At 41.4% G+C, this 13,778-nt stretch overlaps 1 protein-coding gene across 3 annotated transcripts in view; it reads right to left on the reverse strand.

The window, feature by feature from the left end:
* CNTNAP4 (contactin associated protein like 4) overlaps nucleotides 1-13,778 on the reverse strand; it is a 273,095-nt gene that overhangs the window by 125,318 nt on the left and 133,999 nt on the right. The gene's annotated exons all lie outside the window — the stretch shown is intronic.

The raw sequence follows: 13,778 nt of genomic DNA on the forward strand, positions 1-13,778 counted from the left end.
CTGACAATAGGTTGTTAAACTTCATTCACTACACCGCTCAATACACACATTAAAAACTGTGGTGCAAGCGCCTGTTGTGGTTCAGCGGGTTATGGATACCAACTAGTATCCAGGAGGATGCGGGTTCAATCCCTGACCTCGCTCATTGGGTTAAGGATCCAGCGTTAGCATGAGCTGCAGCATAGGTCACAGATGTGGCTCAGATCCTGGGTTGCTGTGGCTGTGGTGTAGGTCGGCAGCTGCAACTCCGATTTAACACCTAGCTTGGGAACTTTCATGTGCCACAGGTGTGGCCCTAAAAAAAAAAAAAAAAAAAAAAAAAAAAAAGAAAAAAAAGAAAAACAAAAAAAAATTGTGATTACATGTCAATTTTATTCAGTTAAAAATAATAAAATAAAAGCACCCATATTTTAAAAATTGTTAAGGGAAATTGGAATCAATAATAATTTGGAAAGACTTGAAATGAGACTCATAGACTCTAGTATTTGAAAGCTAGGAAGACATATAAGAACGATGCTGAGCTGCACCAGAAAACTGTAGAAGAGGAAATTAAATGCAGAAAAAAACCCTCTGGTGTTTGCAAGACTATTACACAGTGTGGCCAGGAGCTATGCTCCTTCCACAATATCTAACTCATAGCTCACCTCCAAAACCCACACACACAGCTTTTATTTCCCCTACATGACATATGCTAAAGCTTCATACGTGAAAAAGTTAGGGTGAAGCTGAAGTTGTTCTCAATAAGGGATATTTCATTTTTATTTCATCTGCCCTTCCTCCTCCCCCTCCTCCTCCCATTCCTCCCTCCTCTTCTCCTGTTCCTCTTCCTCCTTCTTTTTTGCTTAACTGTTACACCAAGTATATACAGGACACAAACAAAGAGTGATGACCTATTCCGTCTCTTGATAGGTCCCCTCAGCACGGCTAGATCAACAAATGAGGTCACCCTCCTGTAGATCATACAAGGCAAAGGAAATATTTCAGGAACACTAGTATCCAGGGAATCTATTCATTTGCCCCCTTCTCTTTCTGTTTCACAAATATCCCTTTACCAGCATTTACCAAAATATTTTCTCATACAGTAAAAAAAAAAAAAAGTTGGGTTTTTCAGAGTCAAATTCATTTGCTTTGATTCCCCTTATCAGTCAACTCCCTACTAATACTTTGTTTGTATGATATTTCCCAGAACACATACAGAACATTGTGTAATCCCACAGACGGCTGGACTGGGATAATCAGACTCTTCTAGAACATTCCATGCTATGCCATTAGTTGAAATTTCATACTGAGGATTTGGTGAGCAAGGTTATCTGTACTCTGCACTGCGCCAGCTAATCTTTATCCCTACCTCACCTCTGGGGCATCACAGTCTCCATTCCTGTCAAAACCATCAACATTTGCCTGAAAATGGGATGACTGCTTACTTACATCAACCTCTTCTTTAGAATGGCTGATAGCAGTGTCTCCCAAACTCAGGCTACATGTTAAAACTCCCAGTGCGCAGACACTGGGCACTGGTGTGCTAGCTACATGTGTGCGTGTGCGTGTGTGTGCGCGCACGCATGCGCGCGCGTCCGCATGCGTCTTTATAGGCTCTCCAAATCAGGGTATTGCCCCTCTAGGGTTGAGGACCTGGCTTATAGACATTCAATCCTCAGCAGACCTTCTTCCACTTCGATTCTATTTTCCTGGGTACCCCTGGCAGGTTAATACAATACCTAATTATGATTTCTTGCAGTGAACAGCTGGGTGAATTAGATAACCCTCCAAAAGAGCTCACATTTTTTTCCAAATTAATGTAAGTTCATGAATTGAGATGGATGGCACGATAATGACCTCAGCATTTTATATGGGATTGGGAGAAAAGATGCAGGCGACAGTGGCAACAGACAGGTAAATGGAAAGGGGATGTCTGTAAATGGAAGCCTTTCATAGGTGACCTGACAGATTTATGAGTTATTTAAACTTGCAGAACATAAAGAAGAAATGTAAATTACTTTGTTTGTATAAGTAATAAATATCTGGGCACACTGAAAAATTTAAGTGATTATTTCTCACAAAGGATGAGGGAAATGGCAGGTGGAGGATATGGGATTTTTACCTGGCATACTTTACCCATATCTGAATTGTTTTTAATAAGAATGTATTAATTTTATAATACTTGGTAAAATAAAGTAAGACACAGCATGGGATGTGTACAGTGAGAGAATAGGCAGAAATATCACTTGGTAATGCTCTGGTATCTTAAAGAACATTCTAACTTCAATGTCACTGGGAAAATGTGCATTATTACTACTAAATAAATATATTTAACTAAACAATAATATTTGTACTTTTTTGCACCACTGGTTGATAACTTTTAATATAGAAGATAACAAAGATTCTGGGTGGAATTCATTATCTAACAGGAATTCTTTTAGAATGTCTGTGAATGAGACCTGGAATTGATGCTCTGTTTCTTTATAAATGAAAAGTCCAATGCAAACTAATGTTTTTCATGTAATTCTTTTGCCTAGGAAACTTTGCTCCATTTGCTAAGAAGATTTTTTTCATGCCATCACAATTCATAAACAAATGCATGAATTTAAATGTCTCATCCTCTTTAAAAAAAATTTATTATGAGAATGTTGATGTCTTGCCTTATATTATAGATTCTGAGTTTGAGGACATGTCAGAATTACCAAAGGTGCTATTTATTTTTTTTAATTTTAATTTTATTTTATTTTAGTCTTTTTAGGGCTGCACTCACAGAATATGGAGGTTCCCAGGCTAGGGGTCTAATGGGAGGTGTAGCTGCTGGCCTACATCACAGCCACAGCCATGCAGGATCCGAGTGGCATCTGCAACCTACACGACAGTTCACGGCAACGCCAGATCCTTAACCCACTGAGCGAGGCCAGGAATTGAACCTGTGTCCTCATGGGTACCAGTCAGATTCATTTCCACTGCGCCATGAGCTCCTCAGGTGCTATTTAGAAACAGATTTCTAGATCTTGCAGCTCAGCCACTACTGAGGGAGGGGCTGTGACCTTGCATTTCAAGGGAAGCCAAGCTGATCTGTGCTTTTGGTCTTTGGCTTGCTCTTTGAACATTCTTCTGGCTTTTGTGGATAAATCATGCTCTTTTTCCTCTTCCTATTTTATCTCAAAATTTTTCAGAGAAAGACAAGATTTTAGGAGACGTGTTCACTAGGACAAACTTCCAAAGGGAGAACATAAGTAACAGCTGCCTCCTGGGCCCTCAGTCTGAATGTCTCCAACACGAAGCCTTGTGTCTCAGCATCAGACACAGCAGAAATATATATTCTGCAGTTTTAATATTCGCCTCAACCCTGGGAAGTATTTTTGTACCCACTGTAAAACTGAGAATAATAAAAATTATAGAGGTTATGTGCCTAAAACCACACAGCTAGAAAGTGACAGAATAAGGATTTAATTCCAGGCTTTACTGAATCAAAAGCCCATAATTTAGCTAAGCCATCTAAAGGCCTCACTCGAACAGAACATGAAAGCAAACAACTCACCCCAGAGGAAACTTTTTTCCCTTTTTCTCATAATTTATATTTAAAATCGTTGCCACATTTGCAAGTAAATGCAACTTAGATTATTACCGCATTGGGACACAGCTCTACCAGTTGACTTTTAGAGACAAAAGGATTGATTTTATTAACTTCGCATTTTCTCAAAATTGTTGCAGTTGAATGAAAATAAAAGACAAATGTTTAATCATCAATGAGACTCTTGCATATAAATGATAACCTCCTAATAGATGGATAATGGAAAAGAAGATGCCATGAGATCATCAAATATCTACAAGTAAAATTAAGGTGATGTGTCTTATGTGATAAAAATTAAAAAGCCTTAATTGTATTTTTCTTTTGAGATTTGATGATTTTCAAACTCAGTGAGGTGTTCATAGACGGTTTAGAAGTGTATTCTAACCAAGAAAATTTATGGAGTTAATGAATTAAAGATTTTTACAGGATTTTAAGTATTTTCATAGCAATTCTAAAGTTTATGAAGAAGTGTAGTAGCACTGATTTCTTTTTTCTATTTTTTTCAGGAAAGGGGCTTTAATCAGAAAAATTGGCAATCTGAGAAATGATAGGCTCGTGTCCAGAGACAACTTGGAAGATTCTGCTCAACCATGACACTTTTTGAAGGGAAAAGTGTGGGGAGTGGAGGTGGGGGGTTCTGTGTGGCACAGCCGGTGAAGGATGCCCGAAGCTGAGGTGCATTCGAAACTACAGTGTGGGTTCGATCCCTGCCCAGGGAACCTCCACACACCTCTAAGAGTGCAACCCCCCAAAAGGAGGGGGAAGTGGGGGGGAAGAATCTCAATGAATCATGGAGGCAGGAGGTTGGGTCCTGCATGTTGCTCCAATGAGTGCAGACTGGCTGACTCTCTTCAGATGTTATCTTGCCTGAGTAATCTGCCAGCAGGCTTGCTAAGGGGGCTGTTGGGGATAGAAAGCTACTCATTTTTTAACAGCTTAATTCTTCATTCTTATGTATTTATTTATTTATCTAGAAAATGAACCAACAGTTTAAACAAGTCATGATGTGCACTCAGGAGAGCCGAAGTTGGACGTTAGTTTCAATGGCCTGGGGGTCCCATTCTTAGAATTAGGTCCTTTTATGGTTAGAGGGGACTAGAAATGGGCCAATAGGAAAGGAGCCAAAGAACTGCTTTCAATTCTCCACTGTCAAACATCATTCCTTTCTATGAGATGAGGGGCAAAGGTCTTATCTCCTATAACTTCTTCGTGCTGACCTAAGGTGTCATATTCTCAGAGTAGAAGATGGCAAGATGGGTCTGTGGCATCTCTTTGCTGACAATTTCAGTTGCCCATCGGCATATACAGGCAGAGCGAGCTATAATTATTTTGATGCTACAAAGACACACACTGTGATGAGCATAACGTTAAGCCCACTCTCTTGAGACCTGATCTTGGAATCGTGCCGGCCATAGATTCGGTACTGCTCAAGATGGAGCAGCTCATGTCATGGCTACGGTCTGGCCACCATGCAGTTAGCTTTTTTCCTTTGGGGCAGTTAGGGCATCTGTAAAACTTAGTAAAGTCCATCAGAGTCTCTGACTCTACTGTCCTCATCATTAACTGCTTGGTTTTTATACTGGAGGTGGCGGGGGCAGGGGAGGCTTCAGGGTTCAGATCAGTTTCTTATGCACCCTGAGGCCCACCCCAAGGTGGGCCCCCACCCTCTCTGGCTGAATCTCCTGTCTGAGTCAGCCTGGGGAAACTATAGGGATTGGCTCCTCCCAGCCACACCTTGCAGGGAGCCAGGGCTGGCTAACAGAGTGGAGGGAGGCTCTCTTGGGGTCCCACCCCCCGGCTTCTGCTAGAGCCCCGTCCCCACATACCGGGCACAGCCGTGCCCACCCTCAGCCCATCCTGGGCCAGCTGCCTCTCCTGCTCCTCTTCCTGGTGTCCTGGGTGGAAATTACATCCCTGCTGTAGGGAGCACTGAACATGGCAATTCCTTGAGCTGAATTCACTCGTATGTTGATGTAGGGAAGAAGGGCCAGAGTGTGGCCCATTAGGCCCTGTGCTATCCTCACCTTTCACAGGCACCGTCTCACTCAAGCCTCCCAGCCACAAGGTAACTGGTAGGGACAATCATCTTCACCTCTGTACAGGAATTAAGGTTGGGAGAGGGTAAGTTGCCAGAACCAGCAGGGGTAAAAGCGACCATCAACGCTCTCCTGCACAGCGTGGACCCCATAGCACCTCCCCAGCCTCACGTTTGCATTCATCCACTTCATCCACATGCCCTGGGGACAGAGATGGAGTAGGACCGTCACACAGGTAGTTGCAGAAGTCCCAATAGGGGACCAGAGATAGAGAGGGAAACCTAGGGAACTTTGGGAGACCACTCTAAGTTGATCATCACTCAAGAAAACCATCCGAACAAAGCAGGCTTGCTTAACTATGAAACCACAAATCAAAGCATGAGCTATGCCTCACATCATTGAGTGAAAGATAAAATGAGGTCTGCATTCAAGTTCAGCAAGACAATGACCCTCACCACCAAGGACAGGAGTTCAAGGGAAAGATGACATTCCAAAGGAGGACAGCCTCATTATGTGGAACCCTGAGATGAATCAACATACTTTAGCATATGTTACCACCCTTCTGCTGATTTGAATAAGCACCATGAGAATCCTGGTTTGACCTCACAGGGTCAACTACTCTCTTGCCAGATACATCATTAGATGTAAGCTGGACGTCTACTCAAAGAAGGAGGAAGAAGTGACCTGTTTCCACTACCCACTTTCCTTGGATTATAAAAATGCAGCCCACCCAGTCCTCAGGGCAGAGCCTCCTTTGCCTGCCCATTTATATCTCCCATTTATATATCTTGTATATCTTTATTAAGCATACTATCTTAATAAATCTATTTCTTGCCTATCATTTGGTCTTTTGCTGAATTCCTGTCTACACTGAGACACAGAGAACCTGAACTTCCATAAGTCCAGATACCAGGCGAGCAATTCTAATTTAAAAACCATGGGTTCAGGTCCCAATCTGACTTCTGGCTAGATTTGAGTCCCAGCACCTGGGTTCAAGTCCCAATCTGGGTTCTGGCTAGATTCAAGTCATAAGTGTTGTCAGCTTCCCTGTCCTCACCTCTTCCAGGTTCCTGTGCTCCCCCCCGTCCTCACCTCTTCCAGGTTCCTGTGCTCCCTCTCCGCCCTGGTCTCAGGAGGACCAGGCTCTCCCAACCTGGCCTGTGCACACAGGGCCGGTTGGGTACAGGGGTCTGGGCCCTCTGTGCCAGCCTGAGCACCAGCAGCCACTCAATTCCTTTCTCAAATATTAATTGAGCAAGTCATCTATGAAAGCCAAGATGCATCAAGAGAGATGGCCATATGGCAGTTCATAAGGGGCCCCCAAACACTGCTGTCATAAATCAGAAACATGGGACCAGTTACAAGTGGTTATATCGCAGATCTGTGTTTACATATTAATTCGTTCAGCTCCCACCAAGATAAACAGCAGCACTAGTAGAAATTCAACACAACAAACAGGCAAACATTAAAATCCTCTGACCTCTCTTATTCATGTGACTTAACACATGACCTCTTTCTAAGAACAAGTCATTTTGACAGAGTCAGCTAATATGCACACACTAAATATACCATAGCAACATGCTGTCTAATGGAAATTAGCTCTTGATTTTATGACATTAGTTATAAATCTTTACTAAGTGTGTCTCCCATGAGATCATCTGGTCTCAAAACATGTAAAAGAAAAGCCAAGAAAAATAAGAACTACCGAAAAACGGGAAATTTGCTGACAAAAAGCCCCACTGAGGAGCATGTTTAAACATATGTTGAACAAGACATTGTAACTCTACCTACAAAAGTTGGTTCTATCATTTAATGCAACAGAATTCATTTAATGTAATAGAAAAAGGAGAGTAGAGCAGTCAAATCATGAAGTTTTGTTCTGTGGGTATAACTCTCAATTTTCAATATAAAAGTATAGAATTTCATTAATATTAAATCAGTTTCTACTACCCCTCCTAGAAAATATTCAATACCTTTAAATATTTATTTTAAAGGACACCAAATTATTAATATTAATTCATGCAGGGACCACAAGCCAGCTATTATCTCAGAATCTGTGAAGGCAGTGTTGTAAAATATACTGGCCAGGCCCTTTGAGCACAGGAGATTTTGAATTCTCAAGACAGAAACACCAACGGGGAAGGGAAAAAACCACATGAAAGGTGCAATCCCTGCTTTGTCCATACCTATTGTTGAGACATAACGATAAATTGTTACCTGGATGATGTATAGACAGGTCATCAGTGAGGTTGGTATATGTATAAATGAGTGGAAGAATGAAATTTGAGATGCAAAATAGCTTTAACTTAAAAATAATGATATTACAGTATTACGATAAAATATTATCACGCCCTATCATATGATGGCAAATGATAAAATGATACTATGGTAATGGTAGACTAGCAGATTTTTGAACACCTCTCCTGCTAAAAAATCTGAACAAAAAGAAAAATAGGGACTGAAGCTCCAAAAGACAATAAAATATCAAATGCTCAAGATCTGTGAAAAGAACAGCCAAAGAGACCAGCCCTACTGTTAAGGCTCACTTTTTCCTCTTTAGGTGACTCTCTGATTCCTGAAGAGGAGAAACTGAGCAGACCTTGTGACAACCTCACAGGGTCAGAGACTAAACTTTAGTTCTAGGTCCCTCAAAAAAAAGGAATATCCCATAAGCTTCCACGGGTTTTATGTCAGAGCTTCGAGAGTCTACAACTCAGAATAAATGATAAGTCAGAGAGAGACAACTCCCCACAGAGATGAAAATTCAACTTCCCATTTTCTCCATCTGTGAAATTATATGACAATGGTCAGAGATGCCTCGTGCTCCCTGCTGCCTGCAGAAGCAACTGTAATTATATTCTGCAGGAATATCCTTCTACTTCTCAAATTACTGTTGAATTTTTCATACGTAATGTCCTACACACAAGAGAAAGTAATAAAACTTCAGCAAAAAATTGTTCTTAAAGAGAAATTTATAGTCTTGAACACGTATATTAGTAAATAAGAAAGGCATCAGCTCTGTTATTTAAAGTACTCGGGGAGTTTCCCACGGTGGTGCAATGGGCTCAGTGGCATTTCTGGAGCCCTGGGGTGCAGGTTCGATCCCTGGCCCTGGTACAGTAGGTTAGGGAGTCAGCATTGTCACATCTGTGGGGTAGGTCACAGCTGTGGGGTAGGTCACAACTGCGGCTGGGATCTGATCCCTGGTACGGGAACTCCATATACCTTGGGGTGGCCAAAAGAGAAAAAGCAAGCGAACAAATAAAGAACTTGGAAACCATCATCCTCTACAACAAGAAAGCAGGACAAACTGAAAATCAACGCATTTTCTTGGACCCATCAGAAAACGGAGGTTACAGGGTGCTAAGAACTGAGCTGTGTCCCTTCAAAATTCATAGGTTGAAGCCCTAACCACCCCCATTGTGACAGCGTTTGGAGATGTGGCCTTTAGGAAAGAATTAGGCCTAGAGGAAGTCATGAGGGCCGGACCCGTAGGGGGGGTTAGCGTCCTCCTGTGTGAGGAGGACAGAGAGAGCGTTCCCTCCTTCACCAGGTGAGGACAAAGCAAGACGACTGACATCCGTAAGCCAGGAAAGGGCTGGAACGGAACCAGCGGGCAACTTACATTTGGACGTCCTAACCTTCAGAACTGTGAGAAATAAATGTCTGTGGTTGAAGCCACCCAACCTATGGCATTTTGTTGTAGTGGCCTGAAACTACCCCTGGGAATCTAGAGAGAAAAGAGCATCCAGAGAGGTAGAGCAGAAACCTGTCTGTCTGCCCAGAACAGAAGCCACTGGTGCCATCATTGGATAGGAACTCTTGGGGCAGTTTTGAGGACTTAATGGAGACAAAGTGTGGACTCGTAAGAAAGTGAGAAACACCTGAGGATGATCGTCTTAAGGACCCTTCTGTGGGCCTTACCCCCCAGGAATCTTTCTGTGCTCTGCCCAGATCAGAAAAGAGATTTCCTCCAGGCTTTGGCAGGGAGGCGGGAAGGTCATCATTGTGAAATAGGTCCAGAGGGATCGCCATAACAAAGCCATCCAGGGGAAAGGACTTTGCCAGAGCCTCATCCAGAGCCTTATCTGACACTCCTTCCACTCTAGTTTCCCTAGCCTTCCTGTCCCACCCAAGAGAAAAAGTAGTCAACCGGAGTCAAGGCTTCAAGGACATACATTGGAAAAGCCAGGAAAAGGAGATGCAGGGGGGAGGATCAAGTTTTACCACTAGAAACACTAGTGAAGGTCACTGTTTTAAGACAGAGACTCACTAAAAAACACTGATGCTTAACTGCACTGTCAGAGAACGATCTGATTCCTTCACGTCACACCACCGCACCAACAGGACTCCAGTCTAAGAATACTGGATGACAAATGAAAGAAGTGTGAAACCCAGACCAGTTCTGAAGAGTCGAAAGGAGAGGCACAAACAAGAGTGCAAGATGAATTTGAAGACTTTGGCATTTATAGCACCCACAGCAAATATTAACTACAGCCCAATTTCTAGCCAGATTAATAGAAATTCTCACATTAAAGACCTATTTACCTCAATTCTCATTACTAGACAGGACATGTCCAAATGTCAACAAAATGTTGCCATGCATGCCAACAGGCAAGAAAAAACAGAGTCTGCATAGACAAAACAGTCGTCAGAGCTAGGCTCACATGTGTCATAGACGCTTGAATCACCAAGCTAGGAATTAACAACAACCATAATGAATATGCCAAGGGCTCTGATGGGAGACGTGGACAACATGCAGGAACAAATGGGTAATGTAAGCAGAGAGAGGAAAACCTCAGAAAGAACCAAAGACTCCGAACTGTTTAGAGAGCAAAAATACTGTCACAGAAATGAAGAACGGCTTGGATGGGCACATTGATACATTCAACCCAGCCAAGGAAGGAATCAGTGAGCCTGAAGCTAAGCAAGTACAAACTCTCTAAACCATAAGGCAAAAAGAAAAAAAGCAGAAGGGAATATCCAAGAATTGTGGGATAACTGCAAAAGTGGTAAGCTGTGCGCATCTAGAATAGAGGAAGGTAAGGGAAGAACGAATGGAGCAGAAGACATGTTTGACGGAATAATAGCCAACATCGTTCTAAAATTAACGACAAACACCAGACTAGATGCAGAAAACGCAAATAACAAGCAGGTTCGAAATCAAAATTAAAACTATACTGAGTCATAACACACTTCAAACTGGAGACAGCCAAGGTAAAGAGAACACCTTGAAAGAAGCCAGAGGAGAAGAAATACCTTACCCTTAAAGGGACAAGGATAAGAATGATATTGGCCTTCTCATCAGAAGTCATACAAGGAAGTCCGTTTAGAATGAAATGAAATATTTAAAATGTTGAAACAAGTGAAAATAATCTTAGAATTCTATATCCGGAGAAGTTACCCTTCAAAAGTAAATGAGAAGTCAAGATGATCTCAGACAAAAACTGATGGAATTCATGGCTAGCAGATCTGATCTGCAAGAAACATTTAAAAGAAGTTTTTCCGACAAAAGGAAAACAATATAGGATTACAAAATTGGATTTATGTAAAAAGCAGAAGAGCACTTGAGAAGGAATAAAAACAGGTAAGATAAAATCATTTATTTTTCTTATTCTTAATTACAAAATAATTGTTTAAAGAAATAATAGAGATAAAATGGACTTATACAAAATGCTCAGTTAAATTCAAATAAGGCATTAAAAAGGGGAAGCAAAAAACAAAAGACAGATACAACAAACAGAAAACAGCTATAAACATGACAGATATTAATCCAAATATGTCAACAATCACTTTAAAAGTAAATGATCTATGGGTGTTCCCATTGTGGCAGAGTGATAATGAACCCAACTAGTATCCATGAAGATGCAGGTTCAATCCCTGGCCCCTCTCAGTGAGTTAAGGATCTGGTGTTGCCATGAGCTGTGACAGGTCACAGACATGGCTTGGATCTGGCATTGCTATGGCTGTGGTGTAAGCCAGCAGCTGCAGTTCCAATTCGACCCCTAGCCTGGAAACTTCCATATGCCACGGGTACTGCCCTAAAAAGAGGAAAAAGGGGAAAAAAAGTGAATGATCTAAATACACTACTTAAGAGGCAGAGATTGTCAGAGCATAAAAAATGACCAGACCCAACTACATGTGATCAACTTGAAATAAAAGATTGAAAACAGATTAAAGAGTTCCTGCTGTGGCACAACATGACCAGCAGCATCTCTGGAGTTCTGGGATGCAGATTTGATCCCCAGCTTGGCACCATGGATTAAGGATCTGGTGTTGCCACAGCAGGTGCAGATGTAGGTCAGCTGCAGTTCAGCTCTGATCCCTGGCCTGGGAACTCCACATGCTGTGGGACGGCCAAAAGGGGGGAAAAAAGATAAAAGGTAAAGTGATGGAGAAAAATATGCCATGCTAGTGTCAAAAATCCAGGAATAGCAAAATGAAAACCTCCAGATCAATAAAATAGTAATCAGTAAGAGTTTATTCTGCATCTAAGAACAGTTTGAGAACTGGAAGCTTTCAACCCCCAAACTGATACACATCTCAGAGACCTAACATTACATAATAGCTTATCAAGTGAAAATGAGGAAGTGGTCGAACATTTATAATCACTGGTTATTGCAAAGGGGGTTTCCAGACAACAGGCAACTGATTAAAACTGATTCTCTTATACTATTTTTTTTTTTTTTTGGTTGTGCCCACAGCATGTGGAAGTTTCCAAGCCCAGGGATCAAACCCACACCAGAGCAGCAACATAAGCTGCTGAAGTGACAATATCAAATCCTTAACCCACTTTGCCACAAGGGAACTCTTTTTATGCCAATTTTAGGAAGATGACTTAAGTTTTCTTTATGATTATCAGAGGCATTCATGAAGAAGTAAACTAAATTTCGCTTAGATTCATGAATTAGGCTAGCTTTAGTTTTGCTTACATGGCTTAACGGTTTTGTCTGCTCAGGGAATTTTCAAGTTTGGTTTTCATTTTGTATTTTACTTTTCACACTAACACTAAGTCTAAAGAAACCTAGAATAACTAAATTAATTTCAGACAAAGTAGCCTCCAGAAGAAGGAAGCATATCATCACACAATGACAAAATGATCCGTTTTCCAAGATGGAATAACAAATCCGCCAGGCATATGGACTTAGTACCAGAGTCAAAATACAAGAGGCAAATCCTGATAGGAGTGTAAAGAGAAACAAAGACATTATTCGAGTCAGAGTAATTGATATGTTAAGGAGGCAGAAAAACAGTAAGAATGGAGAAGACCCTTATATTACTATTCATCATTTGAGAACATTCCATCCGATAACAGCAGAAGCAGCCCTCTCAAGCTCAGGAAACACCCACCAAGAGAGACTGCATTATGGGCCCCAAATCATGTCCTCACAAACTTAAAAGAACAGAAGTCATACAAAGTATGGTCTCAAAGCTCAAGAGAATTAAACTATAAATCAGTAAAAGAAAGATGGCTAGAAAGTCCCCAAACGTTTGGACAGAACCCAAGAGTTAAAGCAGAAGTCGCAAGTGAAATATTTAAAAAATTGATCTAAATGAAAATACAATTTATTAAAATTTATGGGATGCAGCAGCGTTTATAGCATTAAGTAGGTATACTAGGAAAAAACAAAGATCGGGAGTTCCCATCGTGGCTCAGTGGTTAACGAATCCAACTAGGAACCATGAGGTTGCAGGTTCGATCCCTGGCCTCGCGCAGTGGGTTAAGGATCTGGTGTTGCTGTGAGCTGTGGTGTAGGTTGCAGATGTGGCTCGGATCCTGTGTTGCTGTGGCTCTAGTGTAGGCCGGTGGCTACAGCTCCAGTTGGACCCCTAGCCTGGGAACCTCCATATGCCACGGGAGCGGCCCTAGAAAAGACAAAAAGACAAATAAAAAAACAAAACAAAAAAAAAAAACACAAAGATCTAAATATCTAAATATCCATCTTAGGAACCTAAAGAATATAGAGCAAGTTAAGTCTAAAATAAGTAGAAGAAAAGAAATAATATAAATTTAGACCACAAATAATTAAAATTGAAAACAGGAACATGTTAGAGAAAAGTAACAAAAGAACAAGCTGGTTCTTTGAAAAGTTTGCTAAAATTGATAAGTCTCTAGTCATGCTGTCCAAAAATAAGAGAGAGAGAGACCCAAATTATCCACATCACGAGTGAAAGAAGATTCATTT

This window comes from Sus scrofa, chromosome 6 (genome assembly GCF_000003025.6).
Source record: "Sus scrofa isolate TJ Tabasco breed Duroc chromosome 6, Sscrofa11.1, whole genome shotgun sequence".
NCBI classification, from domain to species: domain Eukaryota; kingdom Metazoa; phylum Chordata; class Mammalia; order Artiodactyla; family Suidae; genus Sus; species Sus scrofa.